Genomic DNA, 23,193 nt, shown 5'->3' on the forward strand with positions numbered 1-23,193 from the left:
GTTTTTAAAAGCTCTTTTTTTCCTCTTTCACGTGAGAACACAACCACCCTCTTCCCTTAAACCCTAGATCTTGATTTTAGGTTTCCTCGAGGCGTTTTGAGATGTGATATCGAGCAGAGGGAGAGATCGTGTGCTTTTGCTGAAGAAGGAATCTTGCACGCGTGTTCACGAGTTCAACATAGCAATTGAGGCAAGATCATCTTTATCCATACCTGCACTCTTAGTAAATAAATGATTTAATGTGTTTAAATCTATGTTTTACATTTTTATTCTTAACCTGATGTGATAAAAGGTATATTTTTGATGATAAATCATGAACCAGTGCTAGATCTGAAGCTTAACTGATAATCACATTTTATTATAAATTTATACCCTCAACAAATCATGAACCAGTGCCAGTTGTATATATGCATATCTATTTTATATGAATAAATATGACACTAATAATTATTTTTATCTTTAAATGCAGGTTAATGAAGAACAAATCCCAAAAATCTTATCTCTCAACAAAGGCCCTTGAGTAAATAAAGAAATAAAGCAAAAGAGAAATCAAGAAGCCCATTGGAAAATCCAATTGCCAAATTACCCAAAAGCTCAAGCTAAAAATAAGAATTAAAGCTCCAAAAGCCCAAAGACCAAGCCCACAAGCCAATGGAAGAAAGGATCTGCGAACAACAAAAGGAGAGCACCACGCATCGATGGGCACATCGATGGGCGCATCAATGCGCTTATCGATGCGCTTATCGATAAGCTTATCGATACCCTTATCGATAGCTCCGGCAGTTTGTTACGAATCAAATGCTGAAATTTGTTGTTTTTGGATAAGATTTCAATCCAAAGACTCTCATTCACTGATGTTTCCTATAAATAGGGGTAGAGAGTGAGGGGTTAGGGGTGTAAAAAATTTTGTATCTCTTTTTGGAGAGGAGAGTTACTCTTAATTGAGAAGACCTTTCAAATTTGTAATTTTTTGTTACAATTAATAAAAGAATTTTTTACACCACTTTAAATTTTTTTTTTCTCTTTGTTGGATGATGAAGATGGAGATGAAGATTAATTTGGAGGTTTGTTTTTCTTATTTTCTCTTTTATTTCTGTTCTTATTGCTTAGTAGCTTAGATTTATTTACATGCTTGCAGTTAGATTTTATTTTCTTGTTTAAATAGCTAAGAGGCTAGAACCCTCTTGTCTTAGATTTATTTCATGCTTATAGATTAGATTTATTTTATGTCTTTATTTTCTCGCATTTAATTCTTGTAATTTATTTTGTAGCTTAGTTTTTGCAATTTATTTTATAATTTAGATTTTATTTTCTTGCACTATTCACCTTGAGGCTAGAATCCTCTCGGGTTTAGTTTTTCTTTTTGTTTATTTTTATTTTCTTTGATTCGCCTTTAGGCTAGAACCCTGTAGGGAATCACCATTTTCTAAGAAGTGGATTCAATTCTAGATTACTCATATCTTTAATTGAATCTGCCATCTTTAATTTCTTAAATTTTTTTTATTCTTAATTCTCCTTTTTGATTCTTGATTTTATTCATCTCTCCTTGTGAAAATCATTCATTCATTGTCATATCCACTCTCACTTACATTTTTACGCCTATTTACACACAATTTTCATTCTCTCCATCTCTCCACAATCATATTCACTCATCACTCTTAATTATCACGCACACAACATAAGAACCAATTTATATTTTCTCCTACAAAACACATTCCTCGTGGGATCGATAACTTTTATACTATAACTTGACACGGTTGTGCACTTGCAACATTTTGGTACATGTTTATGCCGCATCATTAACCCTTGTTGTTGATGTTAGAATCATGATCATGATCATTAGGGATAATGTTAATTTTATTTTTTTAACTTGTTAATTATGTTTAACCCATGTGTAAACCATAATTAGTTATTTAATTGAGTTTTATTGTAAACTAATCATATGCTAAAACCCTAGGTTTGTGATACCTAAGTGAGATAAACATGTTTAAACAAATTTCACCTCTGTTCATGAGTAGTTTTTATCATGTGTTGATAATTATGTTGTTTATTTAAGAGCTAATTGAGAAAATTGATTAATTAGGATGCTAAACCCTAATTTGAAGGATTTAAAAATCTTGTATTATGATTCAGATAATCTCTGTTGCATGTGCCAAGTATAAGGTCTTGTTTTAACTTCATGATATGTACAATTGACTAATAAGTACTGTTCGTGCATGAAAGAATGCATGTTTTGATAGGGTAGTCGACTACTAAGCTTAGCAGTCGGCTACTCATGTCCAGTTTAAATTTTTAGAAACTTGATTATTGCAAAGTAGTCAACTGATGTCTTTAATAGTGACTATTAATACTAATACATGTCTTTACAGAGTCTGGATGGACTCAGTGTAGTCGACTACTAAGACAGATTTCCGAATATTAAGTTGCACTGTTTTGAGATGCGATCACGGGGTTTGAGTCGCATGATAGTACACGTACGGGCATGATTGTATATGAATAGTGTCGTAGTACACACATGAGTATCCCAAAGGGGATTTTGACAAGTGTTGAACTGATTACACTTGAGTTAGAGATTGTTTATGCACGTGTTGGATATCGTTGATGAGTTCAGCTCAGTACTATATGAGATAGTGCATCGATATACTAGACCTACACAGTTTATATACGAGATGGATACTGTTGATGAGCTCAGCTCAGTACTACGTGTGGTAGTGCGTCGATATTCCATTTGTACAGGCCATTAAGTCGGGTTTGGATGTTTTGTCTAGCAATCCATCTGCATGATGGTGCGATAAGGCTTGTGAGTCATCTTTTAGGATACATATATGGTAGGCCGTCCCGCACTCATGTTACGCACTGAAATCACGATGAGACTAATGAACCATATACACTGTTTAGGATACCTACAAGGTAGTCTGTTGCGCATGATAATGCGATGAAATCTGAATCTTATAAAGGGTTGCATTATGACAATTATGTAATAGCCTGAGTTTGGAAAAGTGATTTTGACTTATTGTTGAGATATTTGATGACTGAGATACCTTGTCATGAGAGTACACGGGATACATATGCTGATGTTTATTATGATGCTTTACTTTCCAGTTATGTTTTCTTTCACTCTTAGTTCGGGATTAATATTTAGTTATCTACAATTTGAGATATATGGTATATACATGAGAGTTTTCTTAATTGGATTATTTCGCTCGACGTACTACGTCTCGTGTTATAAAATTCTAAGTATTAATACTATTAGATATGGGAAAAATGATATAGATAGATTATGCTTAATAGATAGAACCTCCACTATATGTAGCAACCCTTCTCCTGGGGGGCGATGGAGGTGATCTTGCTTTAGCGCTCTGACGCTCTTGTTGTTGTTCTTTTTTATTTTAAATTTTTTTTCAGGCAGCTCAGAGTTTTGGAGAGTCGCAGGATGATGGAGTTCTTGTATAATCGCCATCATATTAGTTGTCAGTAGAGGCTCTATAGTGGATTTATATTTTCTTTCAAACATTAGAGTTTTGTATTTCATTTTGTAAAGGCTATGTGCCTTAGTATGATTTTTAGTTGATTCATCTAGAGACATATTCACTTTATTCCAGAGATCCGATGTATTACAGTTTTATTCATTTGAGACATGATTGCTTTTATGAGATTTATCTTTCTGCAATCATGCATACTGTATTTATTTCTTTTATTTCACCTGTTTGTACCTATACTTCTTTTGATTTCACTAGAGGATATTACTGTTATTGGTGAAACATGTTATTGCACAGTATGGGTGCATGACATGTTTAGTATCTCTGGGATCACCTTAGACTGCACCCATGTGTGAAAACGGGGTCGTCACAGTTGGTAAATTACGAATTTTTTTATGACTATCTTACTTTGATTGAAAAGTATTTGCATGAATTATATGTGATACGATTCTTTTATTATGATACGTTATATGATATATACATATATGTTTGCAATCTTATTTATTGTGTTTAATAAGTGTTTGTTGGAAAATTTATGAAACGAAAGTGAAAGAATTGAATTTGATTTTATTCCCTCTAACTGCTTAGAAAAAGAATGTTTACAACTCTCTTAATCTCGATTACAATTTGAATTCTTGATTATAAAAGAAAAGAGAATTGATATAAATTCTCTCATTTGTTTAATTCTGGGTTCTTTACGGTAGTGATGGAGTGCCTTCCTCGAATGCTCGCGTCGAGTTTGCTCTTTGTTGATGATCCGTACGTCTCCCTTTACTAGGACGATTGAAGGAACTATTAACGAGTTTTAAGAACTCAGAACGAGTTTAAACTCTTGTAAAAGAGTCGATTGATCTTAACCGTAATTGGTTAGACAGGCTAAGGACGAAGAAAGCTTCAAAAATCTGCTGTCGAGAAGATGATCTGAAGGAGCCGATCTCTAGATCACCTAAAATACTCAAAGTTCCAAAGGTCCCTTCCAAAGTCCCCATCTAAGCTGATTTTTAGCTATTTATAGGTGACTAGGGGGTGTAACCGCCCCTAAAATCGCTCCTTTGTGGGGCTAATGGGATGTAACCGCCCCTTAAATCACTCTTGAGTGGAGTTGTGATCCCCTCATATTGTGGGAAATGGTTTTGAAACCGTTCAGCTCGTGTTTGAACGAGTCAAACGCAAAATCCGCATTCTGACATGAATTCTGCATTCGAATGCAGCGTCTGGAAGCTATGTTTGCAGCATTTGGAATCTGCGTTGGAAGCTTGTTGGAGCCTACATTGGCGGCTTGGAAGCTGCGTTGGCGGCTTGGAAGCTGCGTTGGCAGCTTGTTGGAAACTGCTTTGGTAGCTGGATCTGAGCTGCGTTTGCGGCTAGGTTTGAGCTGCGTCCTTGGGCTTAAGCTACGTCAGTGATGGCTGATAGGAGCTGCGTCCGCGGTTTTATTAGCGTTGCGTTTGTTCTGCATCAGTGACTGTGAATGCGGTGTGTCTTGATGCAGGTGTGCGGGGAGGACCTCCGCGTCTTGATGCTGAAACGCGGGGAGGACTTTCGCGTCTTAATTTGAGAAGACCGTCAATTTGTAGTCTCTTTTTGTCAGAGCGTTGCAAAGGTTGTCATTTTGTAATCTTTGCTTTAGCTCCTTGATATGTGAGAGTCATCAGGTTGTAACTCTCACTATTGATTGTGAAGACTATTGATCGGAACTTTCATTGATTATTATGAAAGTCGTCAAATAGTAATTTTCATCTATCTATGTGAAAGTCTTTAAATTGTAGTCTTGTGGAAGCCATCAAATTGTAGCTTCCATCATTAGTGTTTGATGGGGATCAACTATCTACAGTAACTTTTAAATAACCTACAGAACCCCCTCCAAAGTTTTTAAAAGTTCGTGGTTGACTAGTACGAATTTTCGGAATACTTTGGATCTCAACTCTGATCTTGGAGCTATTAATTCCTTGTCATAAATGAGTTGTTCTCTACACCTGCTTTAAAAGCATCTTGGTTGAAGAGATTTGGCATGCAGAACCTGTGTGAGGATAAGCTTCGAAGAGAAACTATAGCGACAGTACAAGCCACTCATGAGCAGAAGCTCTCAAACATCATGTCACGACTCACATCCATTCAGCTAATGAGCCCGAAAATATTCATAGGATTTTTGGCAAATCCTCAGCCATCAACGGGTTTGATAAGTCTTAACCGACTACCGTTTGAGTCGGGCTAGCATGTGGATTGTCTAAATCCGTTCCACATGTAATGTTATGCTAAAATAATGGACTCTCTTAGACTTAGTGCTATGATTTTGAATATATAGATTTTGTCGTTTTTATGAGAAAAGACTAACTGGCAATGCGTGTTAGGCGTAGGCTTATCTCTAATTAGGGATTGAGCTAAAGTCACCCAGATATGGATTCACGTATCCTTTTCACGGTGAAAGACTAACCGGCAACGCGTGTTAGGCATAGACTTATCTCTGTTTAGGATTCGAGATAAAGTTCTCCATGCGTGAAAGGTATGGATTTTTGGTGCTACGATATTGAATACGTAGACTTTTGTCATTATTTCTTTCTGTGTTATGTTTTCACATGAAACACTAAAAGAAAATTAGAAGTGCCAAAGGTGTAGTATGAATATTCACTTAGAGTGAAATTCAAAAATTTTCTTGATTATCACTAGGATAATTCCAAAAAATCTTTGATCCGCTGGGGATTTTATAATGAAAACTTGCTATTCTTGTTGAAAAAGGATTAACAAGTTCATTGGGGGTTTAACTGTTAGAGGTGTGATATTAACCTAACAGTATTTTATGGGCCTATCACTCTATTGAAGAGAGTCGATAAGTTGGTTTGGTCGTCAGAGGTGTGATGTTAACTTGATGGGTTTGTGGACTTATCGCTCTATTGAGGAGAGTCGATAAGTGGATTCTCAGAGGTGTGATATTAACGTGACATGAAAATGTTACGATCGGAGTAACTTTGTGGACTTATCATCCTATTGAAGAGGGTTGATAAGTGGATTGTCAGAGGTGTTTTGTTAACGTGACGAGATTGTGGACCTATCGCTCTATTGAAGATAGTCGATAAGTTGATTGTCAGAGGTGTGATATTAACGTGACAAAATTTTACTGCGATTGGAGCAACTTTGATGACTTATCATCTTATTTATGAGGATTGATAAGTGGGTTAGTTGTCAGAGGTGTGATTTTAACGTGACAAGATTGTGGACCTATCACTTTATTGAAGACAGTTGATAAGTTGATTTTGTCAGAGGTATGATATTAACGTGACAGGAAAATGTTACGATCGGGGTAACTTTGTGGACTTATCATCCTATTGAAAAGGATTGCTAAGTTGATTATCAGAGGTTTTTTGTTAACGTGATAGGAATTTGTACTTATGGTTTGAACAAGATTTTGAAGACTTAGCATCTTGCTGGGGAAGTGGTACGAGTTGCCGTGCGAGCACTCTTGATCGCGGAATTATCAAGAGTGAGTAGAGAAGAAAACGACAGAAGAACACAAGAGTTATAATTAGGGCGAAGGAAAATATCTTCTCTAGATTATGAGAATCAATTGGATTTACAAATCTCTCTCTCACAATCTCTCTAGATCAAAGAACAACCTCCCTGATCTCTTTTCTTATTACAATATGAGTGATCAACCCTAGAAAAGTCGTGTTTCTATTTATACTAAAAAAAAATCCTAAACGGTGCAGGAAACAGGCCCAGGCCCATAACCGCTACGCGGTCGACCGCTGTGACCACGTCGGTCGACCGGACAGAACATCGATTTCTGGAAAAATCGATTATAGGGTTTCCGGTCGACCGCAGCGCCTACATCGGTCGACCGCTCTCAGTCCAAAGACACAGTCTGGGTCTGTACACTACGCGATCAACCGCTGTGACCAAGTCGGTCGACCGGCCAGAGCCCAGCTGTAATTCCTGCAGTTTGACAAATCCGTCGACTTTGCTGCCTCTAATGACCTCGTCCACGACTCCTCTACTCTATTCTCAAGATACCATGAGAATCATCTATCCTCAAGCTCCCATGAGGATCACTAAGCTCCCGAAGAGAAGATACAAGATACACCCGTATCATGGGTCCCCCCTTTAGGAACTTGACGTCCCATTCAAGTTAGAACTTCAGCTGAGGGAACTCGCGAGCTTCTCCTTCTCTGTTGAACCACTTAGCCTTGCTAGGAACCTGACCTTGACGTCCAATGAGAAACGACTCCTTTGCCCCCTGCCTCATCGTGGTCGTCTTCCGTTCCAAAATGCAATCTTCTTTTAGTGGCTCCTCTCTATCAAACCACAAGTCTTCAACATACGGTAAGATCATCTTGTCATCACCTTCATCATCTAATAACGGAGGTTCAAGCAACTTCAAGTACTCGGCATTGATCACCGAATACATGCCTAAGTAAGGCGGCAAATCTAATCGAAAAGCGTTGTCGCCAATCTGATCGAGAATCTGAAACGGACCATAACGAATAGGCTTCAACTTCTTCCCTTCTCCTTTTAACCTCTCCTTACTCAATTTTAGCCATACCATATCGCCTTTACCAAAGTTACAAGGAATCTGATGTTGATCATACTTCTCCTTGTACTTTGCTTGTGATTTCTTCAATTGAGCTTCAACCGTGGCATGAATATGTGCAGCAATCTTCTCAAGAAATCGCTGAGCACGTTGTCTTTCACTCCCCTCCTTACCGTCCACTATGGCTTCACACGAAAACACAAGATCGAACGGGCTCGGTGGTAAAAATCCATAACAAGTCTCAAACGGTGACTTTCCGGAAGATCCATGAATCGCCCGATTAAAAGCAAACTGCAAATATGGTAAACTCTCATCCCAAGTCTTAGGATACCTGGAATTATACCCCCGCAACATGTGCACCATAGTTCGGTTGACTACCTCCGTTTGTCCGTCTGTTTGTGGATGAAAGGCCGTGCTCTTCTTCAATTTAGTGTCCATCAAACTCCACAAAGAATCCCAAAAATGCCCGAGAAAACGGCTATCCCGATCCGAAATAATCGAACTCGGCAACCCAAAGTGCTTCCACACATGCTCAAAGAACAATTGTGCTGCACCCGCTCCCGTCACGGTCTTCTTACAAGGAATCAAAAACACCATCTTACTGAACCGGTCCACCACAACGTATAAATAGTCATGCCCGTGCTTCGTAGTCGGCAATCCTCCTAGAAAATCCATAAAAATGCTCTCCCACGGAAGGAACCGGTAATGGTAGGTACAATCACCTCTTCCTGTTAGAAGGCTTCGAAATACAGCATAACTTACACCCTCCAACATACTTGGTCACATCATCAAGCATCCGTGGCCAAAACACATGTCGCCGTAGATTGAGAAGCGTTTTCTGAATGTCAAAATGCACTTGCACACGCGAAGTATGTGCTTCCCGAATCCACTGCAACCTATCACCATCCTCCGGAATGCATAGTGATATCCCACGATACAACAAGCCATCTTTTCCAAGTGCATACTCCCCCTTCGACCAACCTTCGCATGCTCAAACACACTACCGAAGTCTCTACTGGATGCGTGCAGCTGTACATACTCCAATTAACCAAGGGTTGAATACGCGTCGCCACCAATAAAGACCTTATCGGCGGACGAGATAACATATCGGCCAACTTGTTCATCGCCCCCTTCTTGTACCTAATAATGATATTGAAATCTATCAAATAAGACATCCACTTCATGTGCCGTGCCTGCTGTAGCTTCGTCTGGGCATGTAAGAACTCCAACGGCTTGTGATCCGAATGCACGACCACCTCCTTCCCCAACAAGTACACCCTCCAATGCTTAATTGCTTGATATAGTGCATAGAACTCCTTGTCGTAGGTTGGGTAGTTCGTAACAGTACCCAAAAACTTCTCAGAATGGTATTCCACCGGCTTCCCATCCTGAATCAACACCGCGCCTATCGCATAACTAGACGCGTCGGTCTCCACCTCGAAAGTCCGCTGCAAATTCGGCAACGCCAACACCAGTACCTCTGAGATCTTCCTTTTTAGCAACTGAAAAGCCTCCTCATGTGTCCTCCTCCACTCAAACTGAACTTTAGCCTTTGTGAGGTCATGTAACGGTGCCGCATAAGTCAAAAAATATCGAATGAACTTGCGCAAATACTGGCAAGCTCCCATGAAGCTCCTCACCTCAGTCACTGTCTTCGGCATCGGCCACCTCGTGATCACCTCCACCTTGCCTGGATCTATCATCCGCTGGCCCTTCCCTACGATGAAGCCGAGATACACCAACTCGTCCTTCCCGAACTCACACTTCTTACCGTTAAGCTTCAGCTGTCCGTCCTGCAACACTTCAAATACCCTCTCAACATGAACGATATGCTCCTCCCAAGTCCTGCTGTACACCAAGATATCATTAAGGTAAACTATCACAAAATCCTCTATAAAGGGTCGCACCAAATCATTCATAAGCCTTATAAAGGTAGCCGGAGCATTGCACAATCCAAACGGCATCACCAACCACTCGAACAGGCCTTGCTTGGTCTTGAACGCAGTCTTCCAAGTGTCTTCCTCCCGAATCCTCACCTGATGGTAACCAGACTTCAAATCCAGCTTTGTGAAAAACCTCGCTCCCTCCAACTGGTCCATAAGATCATCGATCCGCGGTAATGGGTAGCGATTCTTGATGGTTATCTTATTAAGTGCCCGGTAATCTACGCACATGCGCCAGCCTCCATTCTTTTTGGGCACCAACAACACTGGTGACCCGCAAGGCGAACAACTCGGCACAATCACTCCCGTCTCCAAGAGCTCCTGAACCTGCTTCTTGATCTCCTCGGACTCCTGTACTGATGTGCAGTATAGGCCTATGTTAGGTAAGGAACTCTCCCCGGTCAACATAATCTCATGCTCTACACCTCGACGTGGTGGTAGTCCCGCCTCCTGAAGCTTGCTCAAGGTGGACAAGCACATCCTACTCAGCTGCTCTTCATACGGCCGAATGAACAATAAAACGAACTTCCTGCCCGCATTCACCAACCTCTTAGCCTGAGTCACCGTCACCAAGCTCGTCTCCTTTGGAAGAGATGCTGAACGAAAAATGAATTGCTCGCCATCCTTGGTGAACGTATACTTTTGGGCTCGCCTATCATATACTGCGTATCTATCCCACAAATAATGATTGCCCAAAATAACTTGGCAAACATCCAACGGAACCACGTCGCATGTGACCTCGTCAATATACGACTCATGGAGTGCAAATCTAAATGAACACTGGTTCACCACACTCAATCCCGCCTCCTTCTGAATCCACCCTAATGGATAGGGCTTCGGATGCCTCACCGTCTTCAATCCCAGCTTTTGTACCAACGCTTCAGAGAGATAGATATGAACAATAAGAACAATAAGAATAATAAGAGTATGCACAAATAAAATGTGAGACAAGCAAAACACAAACACACGATATGTTTACGAGGTTCGGTCCCCACGACCTACGTCCCCGCTCCTCACCTCGAGGAGATATCCACTATCACAATCCGGTTTGGAAGCCGGAACTTCTACACACTCGGTTTATAAGTTCACCGAAAACTCTCACACTACACAGTCACTCAATAATCACACTTTACACACTAAGTGTAGGAATCTAGCCCGTGTCCTCCTCCTCAAGTGCTCGATTACAACCTCTCCCTAGGTTCGTCAATCGACGCCACTCCTATTGGATTTGACCCCGTCTCTCTCTCCTCACACTTCTCTCGGTGTACAAGTGTATTACAAATGATTCTCACAAATAAAAGTTAAATACAATGATTTGTTCTCAATTAACAAGTGAGAACACAATGAAGCTCACACTCACTAAATCCCACACCACAACCCACAATATAATATGAGAATATAAAGCTCAAAAAGTGTGTGTGATAATAGTGAATGAAAATAAATATAACTCAATGAATATAGCTTAATCAATTGAAAGTGAAATAACAAGCTATATAAGAATGGGTTTAGAAAACTTCTCAATGAATAAGAAGAGCTGAGGAAATGATGATCTCAATAAGATTTGAAAGCCTCTTCTTGTTGTAGAAAACTTCTCTTGAAAACTGATTAACGAAACCAACTCTTAAACAGCTCTTAAACGAGATTAACAACTTGTTAAATAGCAAACTTGGATTTCTTGATGCATAGAGAAGAAGAGCAGCAATGGGGTATATATAGCACCCCATTGCAACAGCTAAAAATAAGAAAAAGACCAAAAAACCATTTTGAAAAAACTAGCCGTTAGGCTCATTTGTCAATGCGTCGGTCGACCGGTACGGTCGACCGATTAGTTCAAAAACCCTGAGAAAACATATCTTGAAGCTGGCGGTCGACCGACGTGAAATTCGGTCGACCGAATGGATATTTCGGTCGACCGACGTAAATTCCGGTCGACCGGAAAATTGTTAAAGCAAATCTAAGAAAGCAGACTACCGTCGGGCGACCGATACGGTCGACCGAAATCTGATATGGGTAAATTGACAGGTTTTGGGTCAGTTTTGAAAATTCGTCAAAAATATCAATTCATATCCAAAAATAGTGAAACTTTGGGGAAAGTTTATAAATGATGAAATGAACATGTTTGAAAAGGAATTTTTGGAAAAACGAATTTCGTTTGTGAAAACTACCTGTTTTTGAAAAATGATTAGAAAACCTGTATTTTTATGAAAGTGAAAGTTTGATATAGGACTTGTAAATATTCATATATATATTGTGCATATATTATATGTATATAATCAGGTATGAGAGAGCTGTAAACAAGAGATAAAGATATTTTAACAACGTTTAAAGAAAAATCATCTATATGATAGAAAATGTCAAAGATCGTGTTAAGTGTATATATATTGAGCTTAGATATAATCATACTATATATGTAAGTAAACTAAACATATACCTAGGTAGATCCACGCAAATGAACTTGAATCTTTAACGCTTGATTTACGTGTGTTGAAATACCTGAAAAGAGAACATAAACACAAAACACTGGGAAGCTTATTAGTAATAAATTGTTTGTCAAATCATCATCAAAACTATAGGGTCAACAACTGGTTCACCACACTCAATCCCGCCTCCTTCTGACTCCACCCTAATGGATAGGGCTTCGGATGCTTCACCGTCTTCAATCCCAGCTTCTGTACTAATGCCTCAGATATTAGATTTTTCTGGCTCCTTGTATCTACAATAGCATCCACTAAACTGGTCTTGACCTGCAACTTCAGAACAAAGAGCTGCTCCCTCGGGTCGTCATCTTCCTTAGTGGCCTGCTTCCCCGCCATAAGGTTAAGACTGCTATTGGGTTCAGTCATCCCGGGAACCTCCTTCGGACCCTGTGCTATCACGTACGCCTTCTTCTCCTCCTTCTTCTTCAACCCTTTTGGCTTCAGATGAGGATACTTATCCCAGCAACGATTAGCCACGTGCCCTATCTGTTTGCAGTGATTGCATGTTATTCCTGCTTTCCCCGAGTCACCCTTCTTCTTCTCATCCTTAGACTGAGAGCCACCCGTCTTGCTCCCCGATGGTTTGGAATCCCCCTTTGTCTCGTTGCCTTTCTTCTGCCTGCCCTCAATGGCTATGGCCTTCATGCTCACCTTTGCGATTGTCTCAACCGAAAATAGCTTCATCTCCTTCCGGATGTAATCATTCAGACCCGCCATGTACTTCATGAAGATGGAGTACTCGTCCGTTGCGATGTTTAGAACCATTGCCTACTGCTGGAACTCCGTCGTGTACTCTTGAACGGTCTGATTAAACTTTTGGCGTAAGCCATACCACTTGTACCAACTCTCCTTAAGGAACCCCACTGGATATAACTGTTTCCGAAGTAGTTCCTTGAACTTATTCCACGATGTCGTTTTCTTCTCCTGTTTGCAATACGATTTCCACCACGTCAACGCGTGCCCTGAAAGCTTCAATGTTGCGAACACTATCTTCTCTTTGGATGAATATTCGTAGAGAGTGAAGTACATCTCCATACGTTCGATCCAATCATCAAGCTTCTCCACATTGATACTCCCATCATAAACAGGAATCTCAACCTTGAAGTCAATCTTCAGATTTTGGTAATTATTCTTACCCCCTTGATGTCCAACAGTCTTGACAATCTCAGTCTCCCCCTCCAAATCAGATTCCTCGCTCTCTTCGTCGGATTCGACGAGTTTCTTCTTACCCTTCAAAGAAGATTCCTCCTTTTTGTCTCCTCCGTTGATGAGACCTACGAGTTAAGTAAGAGTCGTCCCGATCGTCTCAATATGCTTCTCCATGGCATCAAGTCTTGCTGAATTATCTGCTTCAGTCATCTTCTCCTTCCTTAATTTCTAGACTCCCTCCAAGGAAATAAGGATCTCGCCAAGCTTCTTGTACTGTGAGCGAGTAAGGACCATACACAGATTCCCCCTTCACAGGATTTAGGTGCTCTGATACCAACTTGATACGAGTTGCCGTGCGATCACTCTTGATCGCGGAATTATCAAGAGTGGGTAGAGAAGAAAACGACAGAAGAACACAAGAGTTATAATTAGGGCGAAGGAAAATACCTTCTCTAGATTATGAGAATCAATTGGATTTACAAATCTCTCTCTCACAATCTCTCTAGATCAAAGAACAACCTCCCTGATCTCTTTTCTGATTACAATCTGAGTGATCAACCCTAGAAAAGTCGTGTTTCTATTTATACTAAACAGAAATCCTAAACGGTACAGGAAACAAGCCCAGGCCCATAACCGCTACGCGGTCGACCGCTGTGACCACGTCGGTCGACCGACCAGAACATCGATTTCTGGAAAAATCGATTACAGGGTTTCCGGTCGACCACAGCGCCTACATCGGTCGACCGCTCTCAGTCCAGAGACACAGTCTGGGTCTGTGCACTAAGCGGTCGACCGCTGTGACCAAGTTGGTCGACCGGCCAGAGCCCAGCTGTAATTCTTGCAGTTTGACGAATCCGTCGACTTCGCCACCTCCAATGACCTCGTCCACGACTCCTCTACTCTATTCTTAAGATACCATGAGAATCATCTATCCTCAAGCTCCCATGAGGATCGCTAAGCTCCCGAAGAGAAGATACAAGATACACCTGTATCAGGAAGATTACGATTTGAGCAATTTTGATGACCTAACATCCTATTGACAAGGATTGATAAGTTGATTATCAGAGGTATATTGCTAACGTGACAAATTGGGAGTGATGCAAGCTGAATTCATACTCCGTGGGGATGTTAATCGTCAGAAGTATAATGTTAACTCGACGATGTTTGTAGACCTATCATCCTATTAAAGATGATTGATAGGAAGATTTGTTACTCTTAATCCAGTGGATTTCAAGCAACCAACCTAGTCTTGATTAAGACTTAGCAGGGGAAGAATTTTATAGTTAACAGAGGTGTTTCGTTGAACATGACAACTTAGAAGATTTATTACTCATAATCTAATGGACTATAAATAAACCAACCCCCAATCTTGAACAAGTGCAGGGGAAAAAAGGGGTAGACAGGGCACATCGCCTAGTAGACCACTATCTATCAAGTCGTTCAGGGACATTGGAGTGTAACAACTATGATTGGAATAGAGGCACGTCCCACGGCTGGCCACTATCTGAAGAGTTTGGCTATCAGATGTAAATATTAACGTGATAGTTTTGTGAACTTGTCATCCTATTGAAAAGAATTAGCAAGTTGATGGACTATCAAAGATAACTGTTAACGTGATAATTTTGTGGATCTGCCATCCTATTGAAGAGGATTAGCAAATTGTGGACCAACCATCCTATTGAAGAGGATTGGCAAGTTGATAGACTATCAGAGGTAACTGTTAACGTGATAGTTTTATGGATCTGCCATCCTATTGAAGAGGATTAGCAAATTATTAGACTATCAGAGGTAAATGTTAACGTGATAGTTTTGTGGACCTACCATCCTATTGAAGAAGATTGGTAAGTTGATGGACTATCAGAGATAATATTAACATGATAGTTTTGTGGACCTGTTATCCTATTGAAAAAGATTGGCAAGTTGATGGACTATCAGAGATAATTATTAACGTGATAGTTTTGTGGACATACCATCCTATTGAAGAGGATTGGCATGAGAATTTGGAGGGAATGGACTACTAGAGGTATATTGTTAAGTTGATAGTTTTGTGGACCCGCCATCTTATTAAGGAGGATTGGCTTCAGTGGTCGTAGTATCTTCCACTTCTGATCGGGAAGATTGAGCTTGGTCACATTGCTCAGGTTGATCTTGCTTACTTTGTTCTTCAAATTTGACCATGGCAATAATTTTTTGACCCTGTTCACGTTGAGATATTAGTTGTCTCCAAGAATATATAGCATTCTGCAACCCTCATTTGTGCTAGAAAGTTGGTCTGCAAGTTGTGTCGACTGATCTCCAATAAGGTAAACTGTGTCATACCTGACGAACATCGGAGAGCTATGCTTCAGAACCTCTTGACGAAGGCTTTGACGGATTCTCACTTCTTCTGCTTAGTAGCGAGAAGGGTATGGATGGATACCTCTGTATCTTCATTAAAGAATCTTAACAGGAAAAATCTCTCTAGATCCGCTGTAAGGACCATGAATTTTGATACTAGTTAAAATATTTTTTTTGGTATTTTAAAATATTTAATTATGATTTTTAAAAGAGTATTTGTATTTTTCTCGATTTTCTACATTAATTATGATTTTTAAAAGAGTATTTGTATTTTTCTCGATTTTCTACAATTTTCTATGATTTAAAAATCTGATTATATATTTATTTAAATGATTTTGATATTTATAAATTTGTTTTGTGCGGTAAAATTTCTAGAATTAATTTGTTGAGTTATCGGTACTATTACATAATATTTTAAATAATATATTGTAGTATTAATATTATTACAAATTATTTCATATAATACATAATATTATTAATTATGTGTTTTTGGTATAATTTATTGTATTATTTCTATTGTTACATATTATCTGTCGTATTAGTATAACTAGTACGTTTTACTATGTACGTAATTGTCCCATAATTATTTGATTTTAAATTTAAGTAAAAATATTTTTTGTTATTAATTATTCTTGTTTAATTATACAATATGGGTATATTTTGACTATTTCGTATCAACTGTTGTAATAGCACAACATGTACGTTTTTATTTGTAGATAATTATTCTATAATTATTTTAATTTTTAGATGTTAGTAATTATTTATTTTAATTAATTTTTCGTTTAATTAACCCTAACCCTAACCTTAATATACCCTATATATATATGTTATTCTCTTTTTTCATGTGACACGCAGCCGCCCAGTACCCCTTGCTCTCTCTCTCTCTCCTCGTCTTCGACGAGTTCCGCCTCCGCTTCGCCACCCAGCCCCCGCCTCCGGCTCCCCCGTCGGCTTGACCACTGCCCTACCCTACCTCAGCCTCCAAGCCCGTCGCCCCTCTCCTGACCCCGCCTCAACTAGCACCGGTCGCCTCTCGGGTCGGTCGACCATCCGAGCTCCGCAGCAGCCCAGCGCATCGCCGACCCCCTGTCCACGCGCCTTCAACCCGCCCGCCTGCACCCCGAGCTCCGAACGCCACCCAGACCCGCATCCTGCTGACCTCCATCCTCACCCTCCTCTGCACGCAGCTCATGACGCCGGCCGTCAGATCGCCCCGCCCCGCCGTTGTGCTCATCACACGCTCGCTCAACCGCGCTCGCGACGAACAGCAGCGTCCGACCAGCCTCTGCTCGTCCACAGCCATCTCAGATCCCGCTCGCCGTCGCTTCCAGTCCTCCTCCGTCGAACTCTGACTAGCTGACGCCGCTGCCACGTTTGTCGCTGCCCATCGCCGCAGCCCTTGCCGGAGCTCTTCCCGACGTCGTGCTCCCATGTCGGATCCGATCTACGTCGCAGGCAAGATCTCACATTTACCTTTTTTTTTTAATTAATGGCTAATATCGTGATATTATGATGATTGGATATAGATAAATTATTTTGTGGTAATATTGTTGTTAGTATGATGATTACAAATAGTTAAATTATTATTGTGACTAATGCGTATTTTTAAATATCTGCATGGAATGATGATTGCGAGCGCACCGTAAAAAAATAGATTAATATTGTTTTTCGGACATGAAATGACAGGTTATGTGCTAAATTAGAAATTATGAAATATTATCGAAAAGAAATGAATTAAGGGAAATTTATAAAATAGAAAAATATTACATTTCATGCAGAAAGGAATTATTATATTATATTATATAAATCCTTGTTATTTTAAATTAGTTATTATGAGAAATAGTTTTAAAGAATAATTTTGGAAAAGAATAATTAGTATTTATGATAGTATGACTGATCGTCGTAGAGCGCAATATTTCATGTGCAAAACGATATCGGTTTCTAGTTTTCTTCCTTCCGTATTGTTATATTAGAGAATACGTAAGTACGGATAATTTGTATGAGAAGTTCGGACATCCCAGTGGTAAGATAATAATGAAGCCCCCTCATGTTTTACATTCATGCTGTAGTATTTTGTTTATGCATTTCATGTTCATTACAATTCTCTTTCTGCTTCATAAGCCTGCGTAATCATGTTTAATATGCCTTACTATATTTATGATCTGTTGATGTGTTGAGAACCTTAGTAGTTCATGACTTAGTGAACTTGTGCGTCATGAACAGACTTAGTGATATGTGTGAGTTTGTTGACTGAGTTTAGGTGGTGCACTCGAGTTTAATAGGGATTATGATTGTTGACTTAGAAAACGAAAAGAGTTGGGATGAGGAATTCTTGGTTCATGTGATCGGATGAGGATGTTTATGTATTTCCAGGCTCGCACCAACGATATTCCTGTGTAGCGTTGGGGTGGGTCTGAGGAGATGTGATATTATGATTGTTGATTATTTCCAGGCTCGCACCAACGATATTCCTGTGTAGCGTTGGGGTGGGTCTGAGGTGATGTGATATGTGATCGTTGATTATTTCCAGGCTCGCACCAACGATATTCCTGTGTAGCGTTGGGGTGGGTCTGAGGTGATGTGATATTGTGATTGTGATTATTTCCAGGTTCGCACCAGCGATATTCCTGTGTAGCGCTGGGGTGGGTCTGAGGGTGGCAGTGAAACGTTACGTGTGGATGATTTGTGAACAACCGGTTATTCGTGAATATGAGTTTTGACTATATGTGAGAGGTAGACCAGTGACTTGTTATAGGATGGTTAGCTACATGGCTTTGTTGTTTGAATGTTTATGGGTTCTCATGAGATGTGAACCAGTTATATTTCTTTCCATACCTAGATTAGGATTAATATTTAATTATCTACAATTTGAGACATATGGTATATACATGAGGGTTTCCTTGTTTGGATTATTTCGCTCGACGTACTACGTCTCGAGTTGTAGATTTTTAAGTATTAATTCTATCTAGGGGTATGTCCTTGTTACTCGGATGATTATGGATTCTTATGATCGTTATACTCTAGTGATGGATTGCATCTAGCTTGTTAGTATTTCAGCTGCATGTTTTTATTTATTATTATTGTTATTGCATTGGTCACTCGACCGTTCCTATTCTCTTTGTGGGATCTTGCCGTGTGCCATGCACCCTGACGTACACCTGTTTTCTCTGGTGTACGTCAGATTTAGGAGACGGACAGCCTCAGTTTGGAATCGTACAAGAGCCAGAAGATTCTCAGTAGGGGCGCCTTGCAGGTGGAGTAGAAGAACAAGCTGAAGCCCAGTAGTTTTCTTCTGTAGTAGCTGATGAACATTAAAACCCTTTTTTCGTACTTTTCTCTAGTTGATGATGGATTTAGTATTTTATCAGTACTTTCTTTATGGACTATGTATTTCATAATTTTCTAGTTGGACTATTTTGTAATAAGGGTATGTTTGACCCATATATTTTTATGTCTGGGATGATTTACTGTTGATGATATGTCTATTCCTTATTCTGAGTTGTCTTTATATTCTTGCTATTGTGATCGGGGACCTGTGATTGAGATTTATGTACTTGACGCTTAGCGTATTGGATTAAGAAGAAAAGAGAAAAAATGGTAGTGTATATTTCTTCTCAATCTAATATGTCGCGGGCTTGTTCACGTTCTGATTCCCGGGTATTTTGGAAAGCAGGGCGTGACATCCGCCCACTTTTGGATACATCCCGCAGGCAGTTTCATGAACCATTCAAAGGTAACCCTCTTAAGGGTGCCAATGAACAATCGAGCTAGTATGGCATCGTTTGATATCACATTCCCAGTCTGTGACTTGAAATATGGATATGTTGATTCGGTGATCCCATGTCATTAAAAGTTTGTAGCGTCGGGAATTCGAACTTTGGAGGATAAGGGGTGTATCCCATTCGGCAGGATAGGGCCTGTCAACTCCCTCATCTTGGAGCTCGTTTATGTTAGCAACGGCATTGAGACGAGCTTCCAATTCTTCCATTTTGGCAGACTGGAGATTCTGCTCGTTCTCCGTCTCTATTCCTTCATCAGAGGAAGATTTTAGGTTGTGGGCTTCTTGGTCAGAAGCAACACCATCAACCACTTTTCCCTTCCTTTTGCTTGTGATGGGTCTGGATGAAGACGTTCTTCCTCTTTAGGAAGATTCTTGCCTTAGCGGCGAATTTGTCTTCTAAGAATTGGCCCTGTCTACGACATATTGAGTCATCAGGATCCGGAGTTCATTGATGGTCTCCTACTGTGCTTTGATCATGGCTTGCTTCTCATCAATTCTCCTTGCCAAATCATCATGGTTTCCTGTCATAAGAGCAGAACTCTCATGTTCAATAAAAGAACTAGAGGATTGAGATTCTGCGATAGCTGAATGCTCATCATCGGATGTAGTTCCTCTAGCCAATCTTTGATAATCGACAAGAGGTATGACTCCCTTTAGAGTTCGGGTATGTTGGTAGATTCCCTCGAACTCATTCAGGATCTCTTTGATGTTTGGAGACTGGTTCATCTCTGACTCATCAGGACTAGGGATTGATGACTTCCCTCTGCTGACCATATTAGAAGTGACTCTAAGGTATTCATCCTCCGAAGTATTCTTCTTGTGAGAACGTCGTTGGTTATTGAGCAAAGCAACGTTAGTTGGTCGGTCGAACACCAACGGTTTGGCCACATGTGAGCAGCATCGACATCTTGAGAGGACCGCGTAAATTAGTTGTTCGCATTGGAATGAATGAATGATTTGTTGCATCCGTCTTTCTCTTGATATGAACACTCACAAATCTGTTGCAAAGACTCGAGAAGAATTACCCACTGATCGTGAGGTTAGAATTGGAACCCCAATCCCTAATTGGACATGACTGGATCTTGATAAACATGGATCTGGTTGAGATGCCTTGAATCCATATACTTTTTATATCCTCCCCTCAATCTAATCGTGCTACGCAGAGTATTCGTGGGTCTCACTACCCGGTCAGCGAGCCGGGGGTCCAGGTTTTGCTGGTGAAACGTAGTGCTAAAATTTGTGTTTTAGTTCTGAAACACATGTGTTCGGGTCAAAAATCGCTGTTTTCATTGTGATTGAATCTATTACAGCTTTAATCGTTTACAATAAACTCAAATAAAAGTTAATCTTTTTATAAGATCTCCTTATACAATAAAAATACAAAAGATACGACTCTTGTCAAACAGCACAATGGACGTTTATCACCCGCTGCTTGAGTGGGAACTTTGCCTGTGCCAAGGACGTTAATATCCGTAGACCGCCGCAGATCAGATCTGGTTGACAGATTAAGTTGATCAAAGCTCTTACTTCACGAAGGAAGTAATCGCTACAGCGATGATCTCGACCAAGCGAGATCACGGCTCTTCTCGAGATTTAAGACCAAGCTTAAATTCGGAGAAATAGGGGATGAGTCTCAAATCTCTCGAACTCCACTCTTTATGCACAGGAGATCGCCAAGATCTGCTAACCCTTGTTGTAAATTTGTGGCTCCACTCTCCAATTCGGCAGTGTTTCGCCCTCTTGATGTCAATCCCGGAGAAATGAGCACCCGAGCTCGTATTTATAAGCTTCGGAAGCGGGTATTTGGATAAGAACGAGGGCTCGTATTTATAAGCTTCGGAAGCGGGTATTTGGATAAGAACGAGGGATTCCTCTTTATCTTCAATTGAGAACTGAATAACCACAGTATCAGATCAGTTGGGACGCTCAGGAACAAACAAATCCCAAGAAAAAACCATCAAAACCGAAAAATCACACTTTTAGATCAAAACAGGCCAAAACGTCACCCGGTGGCTCGGCCTTGGCCGAGCCACTGGTCCGACCGGATCGTTTTGACGCGATCCGGCCTCCAGAGGCTTTCTTGGTTTTCTCGGGTTTAACTCGTTCCGTCATTACGCGTATTTCATCGGGGCCGAGCCACTGGCCTGACCGGATCGTTTTGACGCGATCCGGCCGCCAGAGGCTTTCTTGGTTTTCTCGGGTTTAACTCGTTCCGTCATTACGCGTATTTCATCGTTTTGTTAATGTGTACGCTATTTTGGTGGCCGATGAGCGTGCAGGCCACTTGGTGGTGGCCGGTGAGCTCGCGGATCACTTAGTTCGCCGATTTGGTGGCCGATGAGCGTGCGGGCCACTTGGTGGTGGCCGGTAAGTACACAGGCTATTCGGTTCGCCGTTTTGCTTCATGTGTTCATCGGCATTGGATAATCCTCTTAGACTTAGATAATGATGTTCATCGCCTTCTCTCTGTCTCGAGCTGTATTCGGGGACCTATAGGTAATTTTTGACGCCTACAAAAACCCCCTCCAAAGAATTTCAGACTCGTTCTTTTATAGGGGAGTCTGGAATGCTTTGGATAAGATAGGACTTTTTCTCAATCTCGTAGAGGGGCCTATGAACTGCTTTAATTCTTGACTCCTTCAGCCTTCAGTCTATTCAGTGTTTTGTCGAATAGATGAAGTTCTTCTGGTGCTGCATTTATCGTCTGACCGTTGTCGAAATCTTGGATTAAAGTTAATGCGTAAGTTTCCGAATTTAGATCTTATCGTTCAGTTGACTTTGAACTGATCATCTTCGTCGAAAATTTATATCTGAATGCGATTGAACTCCCTGGAATCATCCTTTGCCTTATTTTAGCAAAATTGTCGATGTGTCGACCAGCGTCAGCCTTTACTGTAACGCATTTCCCGACGTTAATATAGTTTATACTCATACGTTTGCTGGAGTTTATACAGTTTAAACTCTTAAGGTGTTAGAGCGTGGCGGTCCGAAATGTTAGGGCTACAGGACCAACTATTAAAGTTGATTCATCTGTATGTGTGGATCTTATCCTAAAGTTTGTAGGATGCTCAAGTCATGAGATCAACTAATAAAGTTGATGCGTCAATGACTCGTATTTATAGAGTTTTTGGCAAATTCTCAGCCATCAACGGGTTTGATAAGCCTTTACCGACTACCGTTTAAGTCGGGCTAGCATGCAGATTGTTTAAATCCGTTCTGCACATAACGTTATGCTAAAAGAGTTAACTCTTTTAGTGCTATGATATTGAATACGTAGACTTCATCTTTCTCCTGTGAAAAGACTAAATAGTAACGTGTATCTGATGAAGAATTTGTATTTTTGGTAAATTCTCAGCCTTCAACGGATTTGACATGCCTTTACCGATTACCATTTGAATCGGTCTTGCACGCGGATTGTTTAAGTCCGTTCCACATGTGACGTTGTGCTAAGAGAGTTAACTCTCTTAGTGCTACGATATTGAATACGTAGACTTCGTCTTTC

The sequence above is a fragment of the Asparagus officinalis genome, chromosome 9, assembly GCF_001876935.1.
Source record: "Asparagus officinalis chromosome 9, Aspof.V1, whole genome shotgun sequence".
Lineage (NCBI taxonomy): Eukaryota > Viridiplantae > Streptophyta > Magnoliopsida > Asparagales > Asparagaceae > Asparagus > Asparagus officinalis.